The sequence below is a fragment of the Protopterus annectens genome, chromosome 10.part0 (assembly GCF_019279795.1).
Source record: "Protopterus annectens isolate FY-2018-M chromosome 10.part0, PAN1.0, whole genome shotgun sequence".
NCBI lineage: Eukaryota > Metazoa > Chordata > Ceratodontiformes > Protopteridae > Protopterus > Protopterus annectens.
Genome location: NC_056744.1, coordinates 1,047,438,314 through 1,047,452,522, shown reverse-complemented (window position 1 = coordinate 1,047,452,522; position 14,209 = coordinate 1,047,438,314).

Genomic DNA, 14,209 nt, shown 5'->3' with positions numbered 1-14,209 from the left:
GTGTGTGTAGGTATGAGGTTGCCCTAGATGTGTTTGCATAGTGTGTGGGTATGCATGCACACAGTTATGCCTTGTGGCTGCCCATACACAGGTGTTTATGGACAGCTGCAGACCATACCTGGCAGGGTGTGCAGTTCACTGCCTCTGGCCACAGACATGTGGACTGTGCCTGCCAGGGGTTCTGTGGGCACGTGCAGGTACAGGTGCTGAAGTGCTACTCTCACCTGTCAATGAAATTTGTCCGCTGGTACCATGTCTCTTCTGGGACTGGCCACGACCATGTGCATGTGGCCTGCTGTGGTGTGGTGTGGACAGCACACCTCCCGCACTGTCACAGCTGCTACTGCCACTAAGAGAGCCCCTTGGTGTCCAAGCATGTCCATGTTGACTGCCAGTTGTTGGTGTTGCTGGCCCATGTCCACACGGGTGTTACCACATTCCGACCACACATTGAAGCATGGACACACCACGGCTGATGAGGGCCATCATCTCATCATGACATCTATTTGCTTGCTTGGTAGAAGCACGGATGGCACCCGACAGTTCAGGGAGGTTGTCACTTACAGATGCAAGAGCAGCTCTCTGCAGCCTAAGGCCCTGTCTGGTGTAACACTCAATACATGCCTGCACCGCCATTACAGCCTGGAACATGTTTCTGGTAGTTGCAGCTATGTCACCTATGCCAGGGGCATGATGTCCAGCGGCCCTACCACAAGCACCCTGGGACATCCACCTATGTGGCAGCCTGCCGGACAACTGGCTATGCCCACTGTGACTGGACACAGTAGGCATGGTTACTACACTTTCCTGTGCAGTGCCACTGAATGCCAGCTGTCCTTCTGCTATGGCCACTGGTGATGGGGTGTGTATAGGCACTGTAACTGTGTGCGGGGGTGGGGTGGCTAAAAGAGGGATGTCAAATGTTGACACAGTGTCAGCCCCTGACAACCCCACCTGTGCCTCAACATTATCATCATCATCATCATCAGTGTCTGTATGGACACCTATGTCAGATTGAATGCAGGAGGGATCCTGACCCACCTCGCCACCTGTGGGGGAAAACAATAATCACACTTTATAACCTGTACAGCATTGCTTAACAGTACACACACAACACACACACACACACACACACACACACACACACACACACACACACACACACAGACACCTCAGTAATACCTACCTGTCCATGGCTTTACAGACATTCCCACGTATATGTCCATGCGTTACCCCATCCTGCATCATACTTGTTAACATACACACATTGATACCACTCATTAACATCACAGTCCTCTAAATGCCCACACAAGCGGGCACAACACAAGTCCTGCTGCTAAATTACCTGCCTGACCTGTGTGTGGTGGAGTTACATGGCCTCAATGCTGTCATTCGGTATGCACCCTCTATGCCAGAATGATGTGCATGGCCCCTATATGTGTGGGCTACTATGTTGTACCCATAATAGCTCCCAATGGTGTGCCATGTGTATGTAATGCTCAGTACATGCCAGATATGCTGCTCTGTTGGGCCATCATGTGTCAGCTGTAATATTTGGATACACTCCCTGGTGTTGATTATTACTTCCCCAATGCATCTGTAGAGCTGCATACATGGGTTGTAGGTGACCTCTCTGCTGACTGCAATACTACATCTGTACCTGGAGTCTACCTACCCTCTGGATGCCTGTTCCATGCTACAGACCATATTATAATATTTGCTGTCCTGTGAATAAATGACAGGTATTCCTGGTGTACAATGTGGCACTCCATGTCCATGTACTGCATGATCCCAAAGGGGGGTACAGCCGTATGAACACCCCACAATCACACATGTGCATACATGACCACACACACAAACACACACATGCACACACACATCATATATGCATCTACCTCCCATCATTTCACCAGAGTGACCCTGCAGGCAAACTAACTAACAATCAGGATGCACACACACACACATACAGGTGAGGTTGCACAATGATCGTACACATAGTCCTCCTATTACTCATCTGCCAACATGCAGACCATATGGTATAGAACAGCATGCAGTTCAGCTATACTCAATCCATGCTAGCAGCGGTATACATGTGTATGATGCATGTGCTGTGACTAGGTGATGCCCCTTCCCCGGATACCACTGCACCCATGCACACAGTATTGATGTGCACCTGCTCTGCACCCTGGCATGTACTGTGCACCACAACTCACAGGTGTACAACTCATTGCGGAATGTGTATTACTGTGTCAGTTATGTCAGCTGCACCTCTCACAGCCCATATGTGTTTCAACAACACATACCTGGGATGATATGTGGACTGTTGTCATTGGTGAATGCCTGATGCCTGATTTACCAGCTGTCAACATCAACAGACCATGTATGACCACTGCAAAAATGCTTACACTGACATCCATCAGAGCATACCATGGCTATGGGGGGTGTACACACCTTTATTGATTTTACACACACATCCGGGATCTGCCATGGGACCACAGCACTGCATATCTTAGCAGTACACAAGCCCGGTATGTAACATATGTCCTGTACTTTCACATGCGTTGTCTACAGATTGTGTTAGGTGTGCAGCTGCTGACCACAATGCATAAACACCATGTGGGAATACGTGTACACACCCTTAACATGACGGTTTATCACACCTCTTGTTGTGTGTACTACAGCAGTCACTGCTCATGGCAGGGGTATACCAGCATAGGCCTTCTGCAATTCCCAGTGCATATTCAGCCTACCCTACACATGTCCCCCTATTCTTCATGACTGCAAGGCATACTCATGTGCACATCCCATGGTGTTCACACAATGCCATCACTATTGCAGTGTGGGTAGGGTTACAGCTGCCATAGGCCCTGAACGTGACTATATGCAGATAGAGTCATTCCTACCATCCTTAGGATCCCTGCTGCAGTGCACTGGTGTTTCATGCTGAGACCCCCCTCCCTCAGCTTTTATGCAGATGCATGACAGGTAAGCCCTACACATTTGAGTCAGCCTGCAGTGTCCCATACACTAAACACCACATGGTGCAGCCTAGACCCAGTTGATAATGTGGACTACTGTAATGCTGTATGCCATAGTGTATATCTGCAGCAGTTGGCATTGCCCTACAGGTATATACAGTGGTGTTTCACTGTATATGGGTGTTGCTCACATCATGTCACTACTGTAGGCCATGTCTACCAACAGTATGTTACTCCCTATGGACACATTCCGCAATGACAGGATGTCAGTTGTCATGCAGGTGTGTCACATACCCTTTCAATACCCGATCATGGTCGCCCCTGTGAGACCATGCATTTCACAGCAACAATACATGCACATGTACAGCATGCATTCAGGGTAGGTGTGTTAGATGTGTGCATGGAATATGCCATCACAATTACATGTCTGGTGTGTTGGCATGCAACTGCATAAGAAATACTCACCAGCTACAGGCTGCTGCCTTGTTGTAACCCTGGAAGGACATACATAAGTAGGTGAAAGATGCAATGTCAGTGGCCACACCTGTGGCACTGCTACAGGCTGGGTGCAGTACTACTACACATCAACCGTAAATTCCCACAATGCTACCAGATCTGGACATCTGTTTATCACTACAATGCAGCAACACAATATATGTATCGCATGTCAGATATGCATGATCTTCCTGTATCACTGCAGATATTTACACAACAGTGGTCTACTGATGTGCCCTGTGTCCTTACCTGCACGCTCCTTGGCTGGTGTGTGGGTGACACCCACCTCCACGAAGGGGTCCAGTGGTTGATGATGTTCCAGATGGGCAGGTGCCACGAGGCTGGCCAGTAGCTCCTCCACACATGTCAGGGTGGGATGGATGGCATGGCCACCCCCGTGGCAAGGTGATCTCCCCAGACTGCAGCAGCACGCTGACGGGTATTGCAAAGCAGGTCGCTGCAACAATGACAGACCTGCTCATAACTGCAGTTATGCAGGTTGACATCATTGACCCTGTGGCTAGATTGTTCCACAGGGCGGTCCGCTCCTGCTGGTCATGGGCTGTCCTGCCAAAGAGGTAAACCAGGTGGTTGATAATGACCTCATTCTCCTCCGCTGAATACATGGGTAACCTGATGTGTGACATCTTGCCTGAAAGACATGAAGATGAAAACAGGCCTGAGCAACTCATATGGCAAGGTTACCACAGTTCATAATACACATCTCTGTCACCCCCCCCACCATATCAGCTTCAACAGACTGTAAACACAACTCATTAGGTATGGCAACAGCTTAACTACCATTTGGACAGATTGTGTATTGTACCACACCTTCTGCTATGTGATTGTAGTCATGCCCCCTGTGTGGACACTAACATTGCTGGCCTGTTTCAGACTATTCACTAGCATGCCATTGTCAGGGCCACTATGGTTACATATATGCCAGTGGTATGGCTGCTCTGAGATTGCTGCACATCTGACAGTCTGTGTTATTGGGGGATCTATGCATACTGTTGGACATGTACCGGGACTGTGTAGACTATTACTACCAACAAATGTACTATAACAGTGACACAATAAAATGTATATGTTCCATTGGGCAGCTGATCCACCTCTCCACACCTACATGACCAGGATACCTGGCCACATTACATATGTGTGCCAACCTGGGGCCTCTTCATGTACAGTTACAGCAATACCATCAGGTGGAACCACCCACGGGATTTTGGCCCCTCCCTCAGGGCACACACCAACATGTTCCTGTCCCCTGAGCTCAGGTCTATGGTCTGTTCCATACCAGATTCCGCACACACATGAGGGATGTGCTACATCAGTCTGAGGCACTCAGTACAGATTCACATGGCCAACATGCTCTTCCCGCTCAGCCACCAGACCTGGAACCTTCAGGATGTGGACTGCTGTTGTGAGTGGCAGTTGGTGGGAGCCTTGTTCCCATTGTGCGCATTTTGGGGACCATGGGGCATCCACATCACAGTACACACACACCATCCATGGTGTTTACCCACCACATGTGTCACATACCATCCCTGTAGACTGTCCTCTATATCTACCAATTCTGACCACCTCCACGTGTGTATCTGCCATACTTCCCCATATTCCCATTGCATACTTCACAGATGGGGGGCAATGTGGTGCTAAGAAGGGGCTAACATGTGACATACCCATCCATGGTGCACACACTGCCAGCTGTAGATATCTGTGTGTACTGCTATGTGTGCTGCTGCCTCGCACATAGCACACATCACTGTGGTAGTGATATAGGGGACATGTCTTTACATACATATCTGTTTGTATGTGTGTTTGCACATATGTAGACATGTGCATATAGATTTATATATATATATATATATATATATATATATATATATATATATATATGTATGTGTGTGTGTGTGTGTGTGTGTAGATATATGTGAATTCATATATATGTGCACATATATATGTTTACACATGGGTATATGTATATTTCTGGACATACATGCTGATATACATTTATCCTTATATATTATATATGTGACATATGCATACCTATATGTGGGGTGCATTCAGACATCAGCTCCACAATCTCACAACACCTTCCTGCACAGCTGCACTGTTCTGCCTTGCTGCAACACAGACAGGTGCCACATATGGACATTGCCTGAAATTAGTGGGGTATATGTGGGACCTATTTGCAGGTAACCCTATTACACACCTATAGCATTCTGGCTTGCTACATTACAGATTCACCTGGGTATCCTGCCAGTGGTGGTCCATGGCTCCCACATGTCCATCATAATGGCATTACTTCACCACCAGCTATTGGCCACGTCATATACATAATCCCCATTACACAACATACACTATCATGGCTTACATCCTGTCTGTCAGTGCTGACCTGCACAGTTAACAACTATGGCCCTCGACCCACAGGGACAAACACTATTGTCCATAGCAGTTGTTCAGCTGAACATCATCACAACAACACCTGATGGCACATATAACTCATTCCACATCATCTATCAAATTACGATGGACCAGGTACTACATTATAATACATGTACATATACTTCACAAACCTGTTGTGGGAATGATGTATTTATGAATGACAGCTGCCTAGATGGCTGCATTTTCAGCTGTTGTTTTTCTGAGTTTTTTTCTGCTTTTGTTTTAGCTAGCTAGCTAGCTAGCTAGCTTGCTTGCTAGCATGCATGCATGCATGCATGCATGCTTGCTTGCTTGCTTGCTTGCTTGCTTGCTCTCTCCAATGAATGGATTGAGCTGCTTGGGGTAGATTGCAGCCTGGCTTTAGTAGGTGATGCACTTGATCAGGTGATGGCCTCTGCACCAATCAGTGCCCTACACTTGCTAACCGCATGCAGCTTGCTGTGTAGTACTTCCAATTAACACTGTTACGGCAACCACCTACTATAAATCCCTACCTCATGTGGGTGTGGTCCCGTTACCTTTCCTGTGTGATGGACATCCTTCCTGTGTGTAGTCATCAGTGTTACAGACAGCAGGCAGCAACACCTCTTCCAGGGGAACCGACATACTAAGGCCAGCTGCATATTTGTAGGAAGTTCCAGAACTACAAACAGAGTGTGAGTAGAGTTGTGTTATGATTTGTATAGTACTAGTGTTACAGGTTGTGTGTGTACATACTAGTTTACCTTGGAATGCATTCTGTCTGCATAGCTCTCAACTGTGGGCCTATCCTGTTGGTGGCCAGAGGTGTGCCTATCATATTTTGTCTGTCCACCGCACAGGTCCTGTGTCAGATATTTCACTAGCAGTGTATGTGCGTTGAGTGCTATCAGTATATGGCTACACCCATTTATGTTTATAACCTCAATTCCCTGGCTAAGGGTATGTTGCAGACTATCCTGTAACACCAGCAACTTGCTTAGTGCATGGCAACAGTTTTCCACATATGGGCCTGTGTTTCAGCCTCTGTCCTCCACCTACATATCAAGCTTTGCACATATGACATGCTGTCAGGGGTTGTTCTGTAGTGGGCTGTGTGTATATCACACTGCCAATACTGCCATCAGTCCACTGCTGTTGTATCCCCCACACACATGGTGGTCCTGGGGCCATATATGTGTGGGCTTCACCTACACAATACATATGTGCCCTTATTCACTCCAGAGGCCAGTGTATGTAACAGTGGCATATGGCCCTATATTATTGAGTCTAGGGTGGGGATGCACCATAAATGACCTAGGCTGTTACAAAATGTGAGGGTATCAGGGGTATGCTGCCTTAAAGTATCTGGATGTACAGTACCATATACTTCACCCATATTTACATTACTCACATAAATTGGGTTAATGCAGGCCTACTGCCTCCTGCCATACAGACTGTTATGTTTGTCATTGTGCTTGTGATGGTGTCAGTTATGCCTTGTTATGTAACAGTTACATCCCATTTGGTCATCTGAAGTCTTTACCATCTAGTGATTTTGTACAGAGTGTAGATAGAGGCTGCTGAACTATACATCTGCATTACATACTGTTGATTGTTTGGTATCATGTGGCCCAGTCTGTCTTTACTATTGTGCAATTTGAAGGCTTTGGCCTGGACAATAACAGTTGTGAACCTTTCCAGACTACTGTATTAGTATAACTGTTGCACAGTTGCATTACTCTGTTTATATGGATGTCAGTGGCATATAGAAATGTAATAGTACACAAATAAAGGTTTTCCATTTCTGCAAACCTGTGTGTGGTATTTTTTCTATGACCTCTCTGTGGGTATATGTTGCAGGCAATAATTGCAATTTGTATGGGTGGCCCATACAGTGTCCAGTTTTTCAGGTGTGAACTGTAGGCATAGTGTCTGTTCCATATTGTGTGCACCTTCTACATATGTATCTTACTGTACATATCTCTGTGTGTGGACGTGTATAAATATATATATATATATATATATATATATATATATATATATATATATATATATATATATACATATATATATACATATATATTATATATATATATATATATATATATATATATATATATATATATATATAAATATATATATATCTACATGTATAGATATGGTGTGTCTGTTTAGATATTAATATATTTACACACACACACATACATCTAGATGTTGGTATACATTCTCTGTTCTGTTGCATGACTGTGCTGGATGTTATGTTTCTGAATACATCAAATTTATGTATATCTTTCATGGCTTAGTGGTAAATCATGTTGTCTATGTGGTGCAGGTTCCTGCATTCAAGCCTTGCAGAAACTGTTTTGTTGCAGGGCAGAACACAAGCCATTGGATGCAGAGTGATTAAGTCACTTTAAAGCAGTTGTAGGCCGGTCTACACGTGTTTGCATGGTGGTAAGCAATGCTAACTTCTGGTTACAGTTTCTTTCACTCAGTTAGCTTCTACATTGCTTCACCTGTGTAGGCAGTGCTTACCCCTCTGCAAACACACTTAAACATGCTTACTAGTGCTTACATATGTTAAGTACTGCTTATTTGTGCTTAAACCTGCATACTAGTGCTTTATTCATTATGACACTGACACTTCACATGTGCATTTCCTGCAGTACTCCAGTTCATAAATATGTTGTATAGTGGGTTTTGCAACAAAAATATTGGTTATAATTTGCTTTGCCATGTAAAATAGACTGTGCTGCAGTAGGACTCGAACTGGACATGCCTCCTCATTAGGCAAATGTTCTGCACACTACACTATTGCTGTGCTGCTTCATTTGCATACATCTTCGTTGTTATCCTCTTCAGCCTATTAAGCTGCTTTAACCATAGCTAAGTGATGGACACATCCCTGCACCTATGGGGTTAGCTGTACTCGGATTTTTAAAAGACAATATAGGGGTTTCTTCATTTAATTTTTATGTACTGCTGCTGTTGTACACATGGGGAACTGTTGGTGGGGATATGCGGACACCTATGAGCAGTCTCACTCATTTCTTACCACTTTCTGCTGTTCTACATTGCAGGGGCATGTTTATTCTGAGAGGTCTGCTCTCAGACACACCCCCTGCACTTGTACACGTTCCATGTAAGCCTAGGAGCTCAGGCAGCACACCTTATTAATATGCATGGTGCGCTGCCGTCCTGCTCCTAAACGGGTGCGTCCATGCAGGAGTAAGCTAGTCCTGCACAGAAGTTTAGTAAATCTGGGGGAATGTTTTGAAATGTAGGCCACAATCCAGATGACAGCCATTTATGTATAACTGTCACAGTGTCTATGAGTGTGATGCTGCATGTACAAGTTAATTGTGCTTTGTCTGCTGTTTGTAATGCATGTGTTGGCACACTCATAATTGCAGATGTGGTTCTTAGTGATCACAAATCTGTTGTGCATAGCCTGCCTAACAACATACTGAATGGGCATATGGTGTGTCAGTGTCCACACTTTTGTTGGCAGACAGTATGGCATACCCTTCATTTCAACATGCTTATTGAATCTGCCTACAACACCTTTGATAGCTTGTTTAAAACACAGTTGTATCATGTGTTTAGGGTACTTATGTACACAGGCATTCCTGTTCAACATTTCAAACTGTCTGTTACATAGTCAGCAAGCAGCATCATGCTGTTTGCATTTTGCAGGGCAGTGACTGCTAATAAATGAATGTAGCATACTGATACATTTGTAGATGGACAAGACAGTTTGTACAGCATATACTCTCATGTTTCACAGGCTTCCACCATGTTTATGGATGTACATTATTACTAGTGTGTTGTGTTGCATTCCACAAATTTGATGCTGGGTCACCCAGTGAACATGTTGCCTTGCTCAGCACTTTTGCATAGGAATTTCATATTTCACACTGTATTGCCATCTCAGTATATCTTCATTGTACAAATATGTTAATTGGTGGCAGTTCATATGACTTGTTACATTCGCAAACACCTGGGTTACAATTGACATTCACATGCCAGCATAAGTGTGTTGGGCACACATACAAAACAGGAAACATGAGAATAATTCTATTTTCTCAGACAGCCAGCTGATCAATTTACTGAAGCATATATCACAAATATTAAACAGTGAAAGTCACACTACTAGTGTTATGTTTTCATTATCACAATATCGTTATGCAAGGTAGACTCATATGAGTGTTGCATGACACAATATAGTGGCATGCTTCTCTTCAAATATCAGCATATGTAAGTATGCTGGCTTAGTGCATGCTTGTCACTTGTATCAATGGCTGGTAAGCAAGTGTTTTTGTAATGTCAGGATTTCCAGTGGTATACTGTGTTATATATGCCATGACATGGCCTTTAGTAAGCTTCTCACATTCTGTGATAAATACAGTGGCCATGACATGGTCTAGTATTAAAAATGTCCATAAGTATCAATAATAGGAGATAGGGAATGTATTGTGTGCATGATGAGCCATCTACTAGCAGCAATTATTTTTATCATACTTGTCCTGTGTAACACTTTTAGGCCATGTCATCTGAGAATATTTTTTTAATGACAACTGCAACATATGCTGCTATACCTTTATTCTCATATGCCACATCACACGTCAATGTGATGTTACTTAATGTGTGATAAATTGCAGATGTACACATAATTTTTAGTTTAATGTCAGCTCCACTTTCACAAGAATGGGCAATGATTTATACACGTCTCTGCATATAATGCGATCATTAGAGAAATATTGCTATACCTTGGAACTATGAGCAGTCACTGACTTCATGCTAATGTGCTGTAATGTTGCTCACAGGACTGTCTTTTGCTCAGTCATGACCAGGGTCAGTGACTTATAACCGTATCTGTTTAGTTTACATGTGGCTTTACACTGGCATGATAACATGTATGTCTATGCAATACCAACTCTTAGCTTGCATACCTATGCCTGTTGCTTTTATATACATGCACAATAATATGCGTATTATTTATACATGCCAATTTTTGTAGATGTCAGCAATGCAATCTGGACGTGTGAAATGCACTGGCCATTCAATTCAATGTAGTTTGGGTTAACTTCAACACCATCCTTTGTGACGTACAGATTGCATTTGCAATGTGTTACCTTACATTGTGTTGTCCTACTTTATTGTTTGCCTACAGAGCTTTAATGCCATGTTTTTCTTGATACGAGCCCAAGTTGTCCACCTCCCTTCCACCTTTGTAGGTATGTCATATATCTTGCACATATGCATGGTATATGTTCACCTGTGTTGGAATTCTCATCCATTTTAATGTAGTTGTTTTTTACTAAGTCAGCTTGTGCCAACTTACTGGCCATTATACAGGTGCAATACATATGCTCCCAAGTCACTGGCTACTGTTTGCAATACATCCTTGTTCTTGTTATACTTGTGTGTTATGTATTAACAATGTACATTGTTGAAATTCATGCGCACAACCTGATGTTGGTTATATAGGATTACTCATAGATTTGTGACCATATATTATTATTATAATATATCAGTGATGTGTGTATGTGTGTTGACACTGCTTTCAAATACTCTCCTGTTAGGCAACTGAAGTCATACATTTGTGCCTACATCTGTATGTTGTCTTTGACATGGTGTACGTGTGTGACATATGTATTCCATTACATGTCTGTTTAGGTTGTATACACCTACTTGTGTAGGTAGCATCCAGTTTGCTGCTTTACTACAGTACTGTTATTTGGCACTGTGCTTTGTTGTTTACCTTTCACATGCATGATCAGAGGTTCATTCTGTCCTCTGCTAGTATTCTCCAGGATTCCAGTATCTGCATTTGCTCATCTGTGATGTTGTTTGGATTTCACTTGTGCTGCTGAATAATTGGATATTGGATTATTTATCCAATGTGTACTGTGATCCCTATTTATTACCTTACAACACACAACTGCCATCAGTTGTACACATCCAGGTATGACTGCCACACAGTTTGCAGCATGTTATAATGTAATAGTGCAAAGGTACATTTGTAATTCTGCATTTCACCATAGGCTGGAGGAGTAGCATCCCTACCCTGTTTGTCAACATACTATTGCCCTTGCTTTACAGTGTGCCTTCTGTATAACTTTCCTCTCCTTACTGTTCCAACCTTTGTTTGTCATGTGTTGTGATAGTTGTTATATGGGAATGCCCGCTGTGTTGTCCTTTTCTTCTTCTTTCCTTGTTTTTGCCTTTCTTTCTAGCCTATTCCCACAAAAAAAAAAAAAAACATTACCCATGACCCTCTGACTGTCTCTCAGATATTCCTCTTCCAACATACCTCATGTGTGTCCCTCTTCTTCACCCTCTTTTCTTGGGTGTGTGCATAACCTGTGTCCCCCACACATGTCCCACATCCATTGTTAGCTACTGCCAGCTGTGGAGATGTGGCTGTGATTACCCTTCACCTTTATTAATTTTTTTATTAGAAATGTTACGGATTCCATGGGAATCCATAAATGCCATTAAGTATATTTTGCTAATAAATGACTTATGGAGAGATCCTGTAGTTGTCTCTAAGCTTACTTTCAGGATGGTTGTACATATGTATTTATGAATGTTTGGTAGCTTAGATTGAAATAGTATTTCTTTAACTTTGTTAATGTACATCACACTTTATGAGACAGTTTTTTCTAAGTAATATAGTAGCCATGACTAACATATAGTGCACCATTGTTACAGAAAAACTCTGTTATTCACCAAAATATTCAAAGTTCACTGAGGCATATTTACATATTACAAGCTTATCTGGAACTTTTGTGCTGATGTAGTCAGAATGTGCCAGATTACATGAACTTTACAGAATTGGGCATCATGCCAGAAGCTGCTTATATTTGCTCTATTTTTTCTGTCATTCAGTTCTGAAATGTTATGATTCGCCATAAGTTTCAGCAAACAGTAAACTTTTATTAGAAAACATGGCAGCTCAGCATAAACAATGTTAATAATTCAGCATTTCAGATTCAAATGGCTGCAAAATCACAATGAATTATAGACAAGATCAGTTCTTAAAAGGAAAATTCTGTTCATTACACTAAAAAGGACAATGGCTGTTTTCATATACACAATATACACAGTTATTTAATTTCAACTTGATGTCAGTTTTCATCATCGAGACACAAACCAAGCCCCATAAAATGCAAAAGATGATAATTAGATTCATTTATATTATCTAATTGCCGAATCCAGTTCTAAATGAATATGCCCACATACTGGGTCAGTGTTCAATGTCTTTGAATAAGAGTGCCAGGGTACTGGGTTCAATGCTGTCACCAGTCATTGTCTGAGTGAGGAGTTTGAATGTTATGTCTGTGCCAGAGTAGTTGCTTTAGTTTGCTTCATCCTGCAATGCTCATTGGTTGCCGGTTCTTATGTATCAGTATATATTACGCCTTCTTTTGCACTAGTGACCTGGGATATGGCCAAAAAGATGGACCAGTTCACTTGCTCAGTTAACAACTGAGTTAATACATGCAGCTACTATCTTTTCAATTAAAACACTTTTTGGGCATGTTTACCTGTGGGTTTTTTCCTCATTCAGTCAGGTAACTTAAAGCATTATTCATCTTTGTGTTGGTATTATAAATGATTGTATCTATCCTACTTACTGCTTAACATTATAAGTCTCCTTACTACTGTTTCTCATTGTCCTTATCATTAGGTATACATTTTGCAAATTATAAAATATTTTATCAACATGTTTTAAAATCTTTTGGTTTTGCATTTCAAAATTCATTAAAGCTTCCACTCCTCTCCTCTGGTTAGTAATTCCATTATGTGTAGTGATGTTTCAGACACTGTAATACTGTTTAAAATAAAGACAGGTTACACTGTGAGCTATATATCAAATGGTAGTAAAGAGAAACTAGCTATTTCATTATATGAATTCATTTAAACAAAATAAAAATATTACAATATATTTGTAGAGAGTGATGTCCTATTTTGTAGCTGTCAAGCAGACAAAACAAATGCTGGTAGTTTGGGGTAATAATAATATTAAAATGTTATGCCTTGTTTGTATACTACAGACTTTAAACCAGGATAAAGATCTGACTCCTGATGGTTAAATCCATACTCATAATATCACTGCTTGACCTGTTTTGGATTAGGTTTCCCTTAACTCAGATGAATGACAGACTGCTTTTATTACATCTCTCATGACTAAGCCTGAAAACTGCTCGCTACCCCACTGCAGGAGAATCCCAATGGGTAGTATCACCAGGCTATCACTACCCTGTCAGCAGGACATTTTAATCTCTAGCCATATTTTATTCCTTGCTATTGGTCTCCCA